The sequence below is a fragment of the Chenopodium album genome, chromosome 8 (genome assembly GCF_948465745.1).
Source record: "Chenopodium album chromosome 8, dcCheAlbu1.1, whole genome shotgun sequence".
NCBI classification, from domain to species: Eukaryota; Viridiplantae; Streptophyta; class Magnoliopsida; order Caryophyllales; family Amaranthaceae; genus Chenopodium; species Chenopodium album.
The window spans coordinates 62,228,484-62,244,088 of record NC_137841.1 but is presented as its reverse complement, the minus strand read 5'-3'; positions in this window follow the sequence as shown (position 1 = coordinate 62,244,088).

The following is a 15,605-nucleotide window of genomic DNA, read 5'->3' as shown; positions in this document are numbered from 1 at the left end:
ATATTCCGTGAGCCACTAGCTGAACATTGCATCAATTTTGAAAGTGTTAAGTTATAAATAGTCAAACATTTAGAAAAAAAAAACACTGAATTGCAAAAATTGCTACATAGTCCATAACATGCTTCCTAAGTTCCTAAGGATTTATAAAAACTTGGGGAAAAATTATAATAATAATTAGGAAAATTTGAATTTTGGTACCTCAAATATGGGGGTAATTGAATTTTCGTACCCGTTTAAAATTTATTTTTAAATTGGTACCTCTAAAAACACAAAACTGTAGATTTCAGTACCTCCGTCCATGTTCCGTTAAGTTTTCTGTTAATGGGCCCATTATCTAATTATTTAATAATTTAATTTATTAAAAAAAACATTTTATAAAAAAAAACTTAAATAATAATAATAAAAATAATAATAATAAAAAATGAAAAATCCCTAAAATCTTAACCAGCCACCACCGGTGCCAACCCCCACCGCCGTCACCCAATCCCAACTGACCACCCTCGACCCACGAAGTCAGCCGCCCGACCTTCCTCGAACCACGAAACCAGCCGGCCGACCACCCTCGATCGACCTTCAAAACAAGCCCAACTGTACCCTAACAACCTCAACCCCGATTTGGTTTCAGGGTAAGGGTGAGAGGAGTACGACGGTTTGTGGGTTTTGGTATGGGTGTGGGTTGGGGTTTCGGCAGTTCGACGACGGTTTTGGGTAGGGGAGAGGAGTTCTGCGGCGGTGGTGGGTTGATTTACTGTTGTCAGCTTCTCGCTGGGCTGGTTTAGGTGGTTCGACGATGGTTTCGAGTCGAGAGATGACGATGGGGGCTTTTCGTTGGGCTGGTTTGGGTTGGGGTCTGGGTAGTTCGACGACGGCTTCGGGTCGGGGAGACAACGATGAGGTTGGGTTAGGGTGACGGCCATTGTACGGTAGTGGTGGCCACCGTTGCGCTAGGGTTTCGGGGAAGGGGAAAACAGGGAGGGAAAGGGAAAGGGAGGGGGTGGGGTGTCGCGGCCAGGAACGAGGAAGGGAGGGAAGATGGTGGTGGTTGCGCTAGGGTTTCGGGGAAGGGGAAAACAGGGAGGGAAAGGGAAGGGGTGGTCGGCGCCGGTGCCAGGGGAATTCGACCACCAACAGCCGGAAGCCGGCGCCGACGCTAGTGGCAGTGGCTGATTTTTTTTAATTATTTTTTAAGTTTTTTTTTTATAAAATGTTTTTTCTTTTTTTTAATAAATTAAATTATTAAATAATTAGATAATGGGCCCCACTAACGGAAAACTTAACGGAACATGGACGGAGGTACTGAAATCTACAGTTTTGTGTTTTTGGAGGTACCAATTTAAAAATAAATTCTAAACAGGTACGAAATTTCAATTACCCCCATATTCGAGGTACCAAAATCCAAAATTTCCTAATAATTATAAAAAATAAAAAATACTAGTAAAAAAAGGGGAATCTAGTCTATCTAGTAAGTCACTAGTTGGATGTCAAAAGTCAAAATTACAATTGGAATTATAAGAACAAGGCTAAAGGAGGTGTTGTACTGTAAAGATGGGCTTTGTAATGTATAGATTTGGGCAACAAGTGTTATACGGGTCATATATTCTGTTGGACTAATCTACACCCAATATTTATTATTGGACTTGTACCAGGGGCTGGGCCCTTAGTGGCCCCCCCTGGATGATCCACCTCTGGCTATTTATACAACTTTATAGACTCGTTATAGCATATTAATCGAAACACTTGATCTCCTTTAGCTACAATGTAATACCTCGTATTTTTTATACGTATTTTAATTAAAATAAGTATTTTGAGAAGTATTTAATTAAATTGAATTGTTTTATTTAAAGTATTTTAATTATTTATTTTAAATAAGTTTGGAAATATTTATAAAAGGAAAGTTTATTTAATTAATTAATTTAATTAAGTTGGGGTTTAATTTAAGGAAAGTTTTATTTTAGTAAAGTTTTACTAGGGATGGGATTAGGAAAATTAAAAGAGGAAAGTTAGGGAAAAAGGGTTTCTAGAGAAGGGGTATAAATATCCCACATATGAGGCAAATCAAACTTTGTCCAAAGTGGAGAAAACCCAAGGTAAACTTGTCTCTCCTTTCTCCTTATTTTTTTTCCTTTTCTTTCTCTTTTTCCCCTTCCCCTTTTTCTTCTTTTCGGCTCCCCTTCATCACCACCACCGGCCAAGCACCAGCAGCGGTGGCCGCCAGCCGCCAACAGCCGGCCGAGCCAGCCACCGGCGCCGGCAACAGCCTGGTGGCTGTCGGCTGCCAGGTCCGAATAAAAAAAATTGAATCTTTATTGTTAAAAACTAATTTATTCCTAAATCTAATTGTTAATTATGAGTTTTGGGATTTGATTTTTGATGTTTGATTATGAGTATTATGTTAATTAATTTTCATATTATGTTTTTAATTAAAAAGCCCCAATTTTTGAAACCCTAGGTTCTTGATTTGTAAACTATTGAAGGGTTATGATGTATAATGATTTAGACCTTTGATTAAAGTGTTTTAAGGCTTAAATACAACAATTTTTAATTAAAATATAGTGTTGGAATTGTTAGTAGAGCATTTAAAATCAAGTTTCTTCAGGCAGCGTTTGGGAACCAACATTTCATTTCAAATTCTTCATTTCAAATCTTGTAATTGAAATACTAGTATTCAATTCCAAATATACTGTTTGGTAAAATTATGGAAGTTCAATTCTACAACTTGAATCATTTAACAAAATTTCTTAAAAAAGAGTAAAAATAGAACAGATCTCAATCTAAATCTCAAACGCAATCATGTTTCCTCAATATAAAAAAAAACATATGAACTTTTTTTGGGAAAAACATATGAACATATTAACATTTCGATCAATTTTTTTGGGAGAAGTGATGAACCCTAACTTTAGAATCCCAAAAAAAAAATAAAAAAATAAAAACATAGAATAGTATCAAATACAATTGAGATTTTGTTATTTACATCTACTTTGAGCTATCAAATTATCAATCTGCATCCCTCAAATTGCTCCAATTAGAAGTGCATCGATGAGGGTGGAAGATTGGTGGCTTGAATGCGACGGCGGCGGGCGGCAGACATTGATGTTGTGGTGGTTGCTAAAACTAATGCCATCGTGGTGGTGTAGTGATGATGGTGGTGATGGAGGAAAAAGATTAATACATTATAATGATAGATTGAGGAGAGAGAAAGAGCACAAATTGCAAATACTGTCTTTTAGAAGAAGAAACCATCAATTCATGAGAGTAGGGACCTCATGGAATTTCAAATGACTAGTTATTATTTGTCATTTCCAATTAATCTTTTATAAGCTGTTTCTGATTACCTTAGAATTTGAACAAATTCTTTCATTTCAAATTATTGGCTCTCCAAACAATGGAATTAACCCAATTCCAGAATTTGAAATGAAATCATAGAATCCAAACAGGGCATCAAGGAATTTTAATTACCCATTAATTGGGATTAAAGTATGATGTTTTAAATATAATTTCAGCTTATTTTAATTAAATTATGAGGGGTTTTATAATAGTATATATTGCTGGAAATTTGTGTGGAGTGGATTTTAATACTCTTCTATGATTTTAAATTGTAGGAGACTTTAAAGTGAGCGATTTTTATTAGTCGTGGCGATTTTAAGATCGTATACAAGGTACGTTCGCGTACTTAGCATAATTATGTTGATGTAGTAGCATGCTAAATGTGTTTGATTGATTACAAGTAGTATCATGCTAGGTTTGGAATGAAAATTACGATTTGGATGTTATTGGTGATTGGATTATGAAGCATGATTTATTTGTGATGGATTATTGAATGGGAAATAATAGTTTGGAGTATTATTTAGGGAACCACATATTTATTTATGGCATGTTATAGAGCATGTTTAATTAAACTAAATGTTTGATTTGGTTTAGAATATTGAAAATGAATTTTATTATGGTTCATATAATTTTTATCGATGCTATAAGCATGAGAAAAGAGCTATATAAGTGTCTATGTACACGAGGAATAAATTGTATGTTGGTGCCTTAGTGCACTTAAGGTGTTTTTAACATCGAGGGATAGGATTTTGGCGCTTTATGCGTTTAAGGTGTCATTGGCACCGAGGTAGAATTAAAAAGGATTCAACATTAAATATTATGTGGTCGCCAATTATTCAAGAATTAAATTGGTATATTTGGTTGTTTGAATAATTATTGTTGATTGAATGATTATGGTTTGAGAGTCATCACCAAGTTTAATAATGTGTAAATAACGTAAAGTGAAAGAGAATACGCACCAAAACTCTTGGAACATATATACCTTAAGTATGAACATATGGGGGGAGTTATGGGGTTTTATATTTAACCATAACTTCTACTGGAATACAGGACACTGCACATTCCTTTTATTATTATTATGCGCAGGAATTCCGCCACCTATGAGTAGTTTTGATGCTGGCACGGTTAGCTCCCGTGTCAGTAACCTCATTTATTGGGAAAGGTTGAGTGGGAAACTCGTTTGATGCGTAATCAACGCTAACTAAATTATGTAGTTGTCTAGTTGAGAAGTTTTGTTGAATGTTGTATGCTTAAAAAACAGGTGCAACAAGGTAAGTTGTGTGTTGATATGTAATTGCATGTTAGTGTGTTAATTACGCTTATGTACTCAACTTTGCTGATTGTGGGTTTTGTATGTTTGTTGGCCTTGTCTTTATCTTAGCCCTATGATGACCCATTTTTAATGGAGAGGAATGGAAACAAGTAGAGAGAAGCTTTTCAGGTGATGAAGCATATTCATGAATGTGCATGAGTGAAGAGCGAATCATGCTAGTTTTCATAAGTATATGATGTGGTTAATGCTTTAATTATTTATGATATTATTATTATTATGCATGACTAACGCAAAGTTTTAAAGTTGGTTTGGTTTTTAATAAGGGCCTATGTTGGTTCCAAGTTGTAGGTTGGTTTTACTTTACTACGTTTGACTTTGGTTTGACTTTACTTTCGTTTGGTTGACTTTAATTTTTAAGTTGACTTGTTTTGAATGTCTTTAAAGATAGTCTTCCGCTGTGTGTCTTTGATAATTGCCTTAGCCGTTTTCACGGTGGCGGTAATGTCTTAGATTTTCCTACTTTGAATTTTATACATGGAAAAAAAAATATTTTGAAAGAAAGGAATTTCTAGGGTGTTACATACAATCACTTGATCAACCTGTTACAAACTTGACTGCTCACCATTAAGGACAAATTCCAAAATAGATCGTCGCAGGACCACCACAAGAAAAAGACATGGCCGCAAACACAAGTAGCGCAACAAAACAATACACATGTTAGCAAAAAGCTAAGAAATCACCACTTATCAAGATATTATGAATAATAATAAAATAATTAATATAGCAGCTCACTTAAAAATGTATTTCAAAACCACATTACACATTGTACTCTGAAAAAAAAACTTTTATCAACTCAACCTCGAATACTAATACGATCTTTTACTCAATTAACTCATATATCCTATAAGTAGGGATGGCAACGGGTCGGATTCGGATCGGGTGGAGCTTCACCCGCATCCATCCGCTACCTCCATCCACTCCACCCGATCCACCCACCACCCGCTAACCCCATCATCCACATCCGATCCACCCATCATCCGCGGGTGAAACGGGTGGATCGGATGATAAACGGGTGAAGATTAAACTTGTGTTATGAAATTAAACAAAAAAAAAATGATGCTAAGTAATTCCTACTGTGCCATCTAAATCGGCATTGCAAAAATTAAAAAAAAATATAGTACTAGCAATTTAGCATTACAAGATCAATTACTAGTACCACCAACTATGAAATACATGAACTATTGATATGATTAAGTTAAATAAGTGATCTGTGATGCCATTTTCCCTTCAAAAATTCATGAAATTAATGAACTTAATCGCGTAAGAGGAGTCGCCGCCTCGCCCAAGAGGAGTGTGAGACGTTCTGGTGAGAAGTTGCCGGTAAAAATGGAATATTTGGTGGTGAGTAGAGAGTGTGAGGAACTAAAGAAGGAGAGAGACTGTTAGGAGGACTTGAGAGTTGAGAATGAATATGTGCGGCTAGATGTATGTAGTATGTACATTAGATTAGGGTTTTTTTTAAAAGTTTTGTATTTTTTTTTTATATATAAAAATAAATGGGTGGATGATAAGCGGGTGATGGATCGGGTGACGGATGACTTAAAGCTCCACCCGAATCCGATCCGATCCGTCACCCGTTTCATCCACCACCCGTCTTCCATCCATTTAAGTCGGGTTTTCATCCATTTAATTTAAGCGGGTGGAGCGGGTTAATGGATATCCATATAAAATTGCCATCCTTACCTATAAGTGTGTCACGCTCTTTGTTTTATATAGCCTTGGACATGAGTAATTCGAACAACAAACCAAAAAGTATAAAAACTTGAATACTCTCAATAACCAGAAAACACCTTGAACCAGACCACATACGGGCTAATTCCCACTAGAGGGGACCCTTGAAAAATAAATAATAAATATTGTACCTCATTCTTAACTCATGATTATCATCCTCTTACCAACATGCCAAGGACTAAGGTACATAACGCCGAGCCTCTAACCAAGAACAAAATAATAATAATAATAATAATAATAATAATAATAATAATAATAATAATAATAATAATAATAATAATAATAATAATAATAATAATAATAATAATAATAATAATAATAATAATAATAATAATAATAATAATGCTCAACCTTTTGATCTCATACGTCGATCAAATAATCATTCACAACTAATAATTTATATCTCAACAATGACACAGATTCCCTAATAACATAACAATTCAATTCATAATTAAATATCTCAACTTTTAGAGAAATAATACTAATAACCCAAATATAATCAAATCCCAACCCAAAAATAATACTCCGCATTAGCAACCCTAAAACCTCAATAAAACAATACTCCCTGTAGCAACAACATTAAAACCCTAGAAATAGTCAATAAATGCGACAATTAATTCATATAATACCACACACTAATCATATACATATAAATCATGATCATATATAATTCACAAATTATAAAATTCACACATAACAATATGAAGTATAATTAATACTAACAATTTATAATCAAACAAATCTGAAAAATTATTTAAGGTCGTGTGATTACATATAATAAATAATACAATCAAATTAATCAAACATCATCAAAGAAGTCTATGTGATTACCGTTCGGCTTAAAAAAATAAAGCAAAGGGCTGCCGAACTTGTGAATTGTTGATAGCGATCCAAGGCATCACGCATAGTGCTCCAAATTAATTAGCAAAGATCTAAAATTTTAATCTCATATATATAGTGATAATTACCCATAATTAAAGGGGTGGAGGTATTTGGTGAATTGATTTTCACGCACCAACAAAATAAACAATACAATTAAAACCCATCAAAGCCAAGACACGGATGCACATATGGCCATATAAATAAATATATGGGGTTTAAGATAATTTATATAGGATAACAAAAATAGAGTATAAAATAAAATTCATAAAATAATTTAAAATATCTTATTTTAATCACAAAATCTATCTGATAAATCTTAAAATTCGGGCATTTCAGGAGGCGTATCAGTATTTTGGAGATGTTGTTTGCTTTAATTTGACGTACTTAACAAACCAATACAAACTACCCTTTTCAAACTTTGTTGGGGTCAATCACCATGGTTAGACCATCTTACTAGGGTGTGCTTTGGTCTCACATGAGAATGCGGAGACGTTTGAGTGGCTATTCAAGACTTGGGTTTCTTGCATGAGAGGAAAGCCTCCGACAGCTATCATGACATATCAAGATGTCGCGATGAGGAAGACAATAACAACTGTTTTTCCAATGCCACAAACACGCCATAGATGGTGTATGTGGCACATCATGAAGAAGTTTGGTCAGAAATTGGGTGCTCTTACTAATTACCAAGATGTGAAAGATGCATTGCAGCATGTCATCTACAATAGCATTACTCTAGAGGAGTTTGTAGAATCGTGGTGGGAAGTGGTGAATAAATTCAAGCTTCAAGAGTATATAATTGCTACGAGGGGCTGGAAGGTGAGTATTTTGTGTTCTCTAATATCATGTAAATAGTTGAATATTTGTGTTATTGTTAAGGCTGATGTATGCTTGATGAATTTGTATCCTTTGTGATGATGTTTAAATGCTAGGCCCTAATGTAGATGTTTTCTTCCAGAGTTGAGAACTCATTGCTTATATTTTTTAAATGCAAGTTTGTTACTTGAAATTCAGTATAAGATGCAGTGGTGGTTGTGATTGAAGTTGTGCTTTTTGTTTATGATTTTATGACTGTAACATATGAATTTCTGTCTGTATTGAGGGGATGTTTGTAACATATGAATTTCTGTTTGTATTTTCAGAATATTATGTCCTAAGGTTAGATAACCTGTCCTAAGTTTGAGCAAATTCGTGTTTTGTATAAAGCATATGTAGAGAACCTGTCTTTAACATCAGAATTTCATTTTGTAATTTAATTGGTTGCTATTTTACAAAGTACGTAGTATATTATATAGTAGTTAGTTTGTAAAATTTGACTGCATTATGCATGGATTGGTAAAGAAATCAAATTTCTGACTAGTTAACTACATATATACTTACTTTATTTCCTTTTAAATTACACGTTTTATTTTAGCATTATTGCTTGTCGTGTTAGAATTGTTTAGTTATAGAATTCATTATAGAGTTCATGACATAAAATGTTGATGATTACTTTAAAACATTACATCAGAGAGTGTAACACCCCCAAATTACTCTCTAATATTAACAATAATAATCCAAGTTTAGGGAGTAACTTGGGAGTATTACCGCCATGTGATTGCGCAAGGCTTAACAGAGTTTTGCAACGGAAAATAGTACTTTTCTTTTATTAATAATAATAGTAATAGTTTTGAAACACTTCTGGAACAACCAAAACACTGATATATGTTTACTAAATTAACTAGGTGATCACCGCCCATCGTCCCCAATGCATCATATAATTCACGTTGTTTGGTCGTCATCACTTATATACTCATCATTAATGATAAGTAGGGCAAAGCCAAAACTAAACAAATGCGTATTAGCCAAAATGATAAGTACATACAAATGCTAGACATGTAAAATCAACTTAATTAATTAAACATGCTTTTGAAGATATTCGACTTTAATAAATCATAATTTATCCAAACTATTCATGAATAGAAATTCATGTATTAAAACTTGTCAAAGGAACCAATTTTCGAAATAGCCAACTTTCCAAAGATAATTCTGAACAGGATGGATCAATCCATATTTTCATAAATCATTTTTCCATCTAAGTGTGCACATCCCCCAAGCTAATAACTCCTTTACATAGTGCTATCAAGGGGAAAGATTAGGTCATACAAAGTCCATAGTCTTCAACTTACTCCGCGTAGTGGGAGTTAAAATCCAAATATCCAAGAAATAAATACTGATAAATAAACTTTCCATTATCCCATACTCGGGATCATTTAAACAATAAAACTTCCTTTTTAAACATCTTGAATATCAATACAAGTTTATACTCAACCATATAAAATATTTAAACACTTAAGATTAAACGATTAAAACATGTTTCACCGAAATATATTTCACAATCATTTAAACATGGTTCGAAATCACTTAACATGTAAATCACGTTGCATATAAAAGTCACTTTATAAAAGATCTAACCACGTGTATGTACCTTGATCTTTGCACACAAGTACATGACTCTTTCTTACGAACTCCAAATTCCTCCTACAACAAACCAAGAATCCTAATTAAATACTTTTCAACCCATAACCACAACGACTTAGACTACCGACTTTAACTAGTTGTGCGTGAACAAATGATTATTTTAACCCTTTTTATATATTTAACGTTTGCTTTTATAAACTAATCTTTAATAATCCGTTAAACAAACTTATAACAATAATAGTTATGTTAATAATAATAATAATAAATAATAATAATAATAATAAATAATAATAATAATAATAATAATAATAATAATAATAATAATAATAATAATAATAATAATAATAATAATAATAATAATAATAATACAGCGAATAATGTTGAAGCGACAATCCGTATCTTGGAAAATTTGCCAAAATCCAATTTTGGGAAAAGTTGCCAATGATTCGTAACAATCTGTCATAAGAACTTTGCTACGATCGACAATCCACATCTCGGAATATAACTCTTGAAAGCAATCCACCTTGGAAATTTTCCAATGCTATGCGACAATCCTTTTAGGAAAATATTGCCACAATTGACAATCCACGTCTTGGAACATTTGCAAAAAAGAGTCGATCGACAATCCACTTCGGGAAAATTTGCCACTTACTGAAATGAAGTCCCAGCAGGAGGATCATTCTTCGTCCTGGTTGCGGACGATCACAATATCGGGTTTGGGTTAGATTATGAATGGTAAGACTTACCGTAGTGTTCTATGCTACCGGTTGGGTGTTCCTTTGTTCTCCGTTTCAACACCGTGTTTAGCTTGCTTAAGGGTTTTGACGGGGATATTTATGGGGATCATGCAGTGTCTTGTGCTGGGTATTAAACATCAGCACAACGTTGTTCGCGACACCCTTGTTGATATTTGTTTTCAGTCTGGGATTTCTGCTCGAATGGAGGTTAACGTTGGGTTGACTGGAGGGAACGACGGGGCTCTTCGACCATCAGATGTGTTGCTTTATTCCTTGGATAGAGGCCTTAATGTATGTGTTAACTTGACGGGTTCTTCACCTTTAACGCAATCGGGGTTGTCTGACTTCGTTCCTGGCCGTGTTGTGTCGGCGGCGGCTCAGCGGAAGCGGGACAAGTATGGGGCGCGTTGCAGGGCTATTGGCTATGGTTTTCTTCCTTTCTCCTTTTATTCGTTGGGGGAATTAGAGAAGGATGTTATTGCGCCGCTGAAGCGGCTTCAGGCGTTCGCCAAGACTCAGGATATTGGTGCTTGTGCAGCTGCTCACATCTTCAGCAGGATCAGGTTCGCAATAGCTAGAGGGGTGGGGGCCCAGATTGTATCTCGGCTCCCCACCAATTTCTTGTAAATTGATTAACTTTGTAGGTTTTTTTTTTGAAATTTTATAATAATAATAATAATAATAATAATAATAATAATAATAATAAATTCTCTAGGTTAGGGCGATTAGGGGGGTTCCACGTTCATTTTCAAGCGGTTTTCCGGCAGCAATTCAGGCAGCTTGTGGCGGTGGTTTCATATTCCTAACAGGTCCGGCGAAGATTCTCGGTGGTGGCTCTGTTTTCAGGCGGTTTCAGGCAGAAATTAAGGCGTTTAAGGGGCGAATTTCCAGGCTACTTCTAGCGTTTTTCAAGTGTTTTTTTGGGCGTCTATTCAAGCAGCGACAAGGTTCGTTTTTCTAGTGTTATTGGCGGTATTTTGTGGCAGTTTCAGGGCGTGTTTTGGTGCAGTTTCGGGGTGCAATCAGTAGCAGTTTCGGGTCCAAATCAGCAGCAGTATCGGGGTGCATTTCAATTGCAATTCAGTAGCAGTTTCGGTGCTATTCTATAGCAGTTTCGGGTGCTATTCTTTTTGGGTTTTTTGTGGTCGGTTTTTGTTCTAGCGTGTCTGGTTTCTGGTTTTTGTTGGCTCGAATTGGTTTTGCTTTGGTGATTCTGGCAGTTTCTGTCATTTTATGCGATCAGATTGTGGGTTTTTGTTGGGGTTCTTGCTTTCAACTTTGTGGTTGGTTGTGTGTAGCTTTGTGGACTTCTATGGTGCAGTTTCATTGTCCTTTTGTGGGTCTTAGTGGCTGTCAAGATGGAAACGGAAATGGTCTTACTAAAAGTTCTTTAATCAAGCATCTTCATGATCGTCATTGTTGTGTTGGTGCGCGGGATATCACACGACATTCTCTTACTTCTAGTTTGGCCGTTTATACTGAGGCAGAAGTTACTTTTTCTCGTATGGGGATTTGGTTATGTGGGGTTTGTTACAAAACTCATACGGTTCGTGCTAAGTGTCGTCATAGGGTGGGTGAGGATGTGTCACCCCCTGATGGAGGAGATGGTATTGTTCGTTTTGTGCTTTATAATTTCTCCAAACCACAAGTTCCCTCTTCTCCGGCCCATATTGGACATGTGGATAGTCTAGAGCGAGATCAGTTCGGTGGTTTTGATGTGGCTCTCCTTAATTGTTTGTTCTTAAAGGGGTTTCGCACTGTGAAGTCTATCCCTCCTAAATGTCGTTTGGGGTTTTCTCGAGTCCTTAAAGGTGCTCTCGATAAGGTGATCTCTAAGCCTGATGACATTTCTAGTTGGGTCTCGTTATTGGTGTTACCTCTTTGCACCCTTAAAACCTTTCGCCCTCGGAGTAGTCGTGAGTCTAGGTCCTCCGTAAAGCGCCGGCATCAGGAGGAGAGTATTTCTCGGGCTATATGCTCTTGGAGTTCACCATGTGGTTCTGAGCAGCTTGTGAGGGAAACTTTGGCAGAGGATTCTCCTACTTTGTCAGTGGTTGATGATGGGGATCTTGATTTGGATGAGCGTAATATCAAGCAATGTCGTAGGAAGATTTGTGATGGCCATTACACAGCCGCAGTCCGGATTCTTTCTTCTTCGGGGGTTGCTCCGTATAATGAGGCCACTCTTGCAGATTTACAATCAAAACACCCTTCTTTTCCAGCTCCATCCTTGCCTACTGATATACCGGTTGATCAACTTCATCTCGTTGCTACTTTTGCTGTTGTTTTAGATCGGATTAAGAGTTTTCCGCGTGGTACTTCTTGTGGTAGGGATGGTTTACGTGCTCAGCACCTTATGGATTGCTTGAGTGGTTCTGCTGTGGCCGTCTCAGATGAGTTGGTTGCCTCTATTTCCGTGGTGGTTAATCTCTTTCTTGCTGGCAGATGTCCTATGGAATTAGGAGAGTATATTGCTAGTGCACCTCTCACACCACTTATCAAGCCCGGTGGTGGTATACGTCCTATAGCTGTGGGTACTGTTTGGCGGCGCTTGGTTTCGAAGGTCGGTGCTGTTATGGTTGGCAAGTCTTTGGGCAGTTACTTTGATGGACTTCAATTTGGCGTTGGGGTTTCTTCAGGGGGTGAGGCTATTCTTCGTGCTGTGAATCGGTTGATTGAGGATCGTGGTTCTGATGTTGGTCTTTCTATGTTGTTGGTGGATTTTAAAAATGCCTTCAATCTAGTTGATCGTGCGGTCATGTTACGTGAAGTCCGTCGTCGTTGTCCGGGTATTTCGCGGTGGGTTGATTTCTGCTACTCTAATCCAGCCAGATTGTATTATGGGGACCACACCTTATGGTCATCTGAGGGGGTGCAGCAGGGTGATCCCCTTGGTCCTCTCCTTTTTTCTTTGGTTTTACAGCCTCTTGTGTGTAAAATCAAAGATGTTTTTGATGTATGTCTTCAGGTATGGTATTTGGATGACGTCACTATTATTGGAGACACTTTGGTGGTAAGGAAGGTTCTACAGTTGATTATGGAGGAAGGACCTCGTTTTGGGTTGCATCTCAATGTGGAAAAAACTGAAGTTTTCTGGCCTACAGAAGACCCTCGTAGCAGGCTTGTGGGTGTTTTTCCCCCTTCTATTGCTCGACCATTGCATGGTGTTAAGCTGCTTGGTGGTCTTGTTAGTTCTGATTCCGGGTTTAGTGGCGAGCTTGTGATGCAGAGGGTGACCAAGACCATTGCGCTTATGGACAAGGTTGCTATGCTGGATGATCCTCAGTGTGAGCTGTTGTTACTTAGGGCATGTACTGGAGTTTCTAAACTCTACTTTACCTTGCGTACTTGTCCTCCAGGTGCATTTGAGGCGGCTCAGCGCGTATTCGACGAGGCTCTTCGATCTTCCTTGGAGCGTATTGTTACTGCTTCGGGGCCCGGGTTTGGTGATTGGCAGTGGCGGCTTGCCACCTTACCTTTTGCGTTTGGAGGGCTTGGTGTTTACTCCGCAGGTGATGTTCGTCACTATGCTTTTCTTGCTTCCCGGTTGCAGTCTGTTGGGTTGCAGACGCAGCTTCTGCGTCGTATTGGTATTGTGGATCTTGGTCAAGCTTTTGAGGATGCGTTGAGTTTGTTTACTCGAACGGTTGAGTCTGACATTTTAGGTAATCCTTATGAGGTCGCTGCCCCTAAACTCATGAAGAAATTGGCAGATATATATTTCACAAAGGTTACCGCTTCGGCGGAATCCACCTTTTCTTTGTCTCCTCGGCAGTCGACATTGTGGAAGTCGCAGCAGGGTGATCACACCTCTGCTTGGCTTCGGGTAGTCCCTATTTCTGGATTGGGTCAGACGATGAACGCTAAGACATACCGATGTGTGTTTTGTTATCGGATGGGTGTTCCATTGTTCTTTGTCTCGACATCGTGCTCTGCTTGCTCTCGGGTTTTTACTGGGGATGTATTCGGTGACCATGCGGTGTCGTGTGCGGGCATTGTTGGTATTAAACATCGGCACAATGTTGTTCGGGATACATTTGTTGACATTTGCTACAGATCTGGGATTTCAGCAAGAAAGGAAGTTGACATATGATTGTCTGGAGGGAATGACGGGGCCCTCAGACCTGCTGATGTGTTACTTTATTCATGGGATTATGGTCGAGATGTATGTGTCGACTTCACAGGGTCTTCTCCTTTGACACAGACAGGGCTATCTGACTTCATTCCTGGGCGGGTTGTGGCTGATGCAGCTCATCGGAAGCGGGTTAAGTATGAACTCGATGTCAGGCGATTGGATATGGTTTCATTCCCTTCTCCTTTTCTTCGCTTGGGGAATTAGAGAAAGAGGCTGTTGCGTTACTGAAGCGGATTCAAAGGTTCTCGACGATGCAAGACATTGGGGCTCGTGCTGCACCTCATATCTTCACTAGGGTAGGATTTGCAATAGCTAGAGGAGTGGGGGCCCAGATTGTATCTCGGCTTCCCACTAATTTATTATAGGTTGTATGACTTTTGTTTTTGAGATAATAATAATAATAATAATAATATAGTAGCTATAATTTTTAACAGTAGTAGTATACGTAGTAGCAAACATAATTGTGATATGATAATAATGATGAAAAATGCTAATGGCCCATGTATGTATATATCTAAAGTATATGTTTAGATTAGTATTAGTAATGTGTACAAAATAACAAGAAAATAGGGGGGAAATAAATTTACAGTGAGCAACGAAAACAAGGAAGAAGCAATAACAGCAACAACAATGTTGTAGGCGGCTTAGGCTACGGCGGCTAGGCCGAGGAAAGAGAAGGGAAGGAGGAGATGTGGTGGTGCGTGCAGCAGCCCACCAGGAGGGTGACGGTGCGATGACTAATGGTGATGCGGAGGAGGAAGGAGTTAATAGGAGAAAGAATGTAAGAAGAGGAAGTAGGAGATGTGAAGTAGCTATGTTCCCATGGCTATTTATAGGGAATGTGCTGTTCCTTGTTCAACCTTCATCAATGAAGGAGACAAGTGGGCAATATATATATATATATGTTCCCATGGCTATTTATAGGGAATGTGCTGTTCCTTGTTCAACCTTCATCAATGAAGGAGACAAGTGGGCAATATATATATATATATATATATATATATAT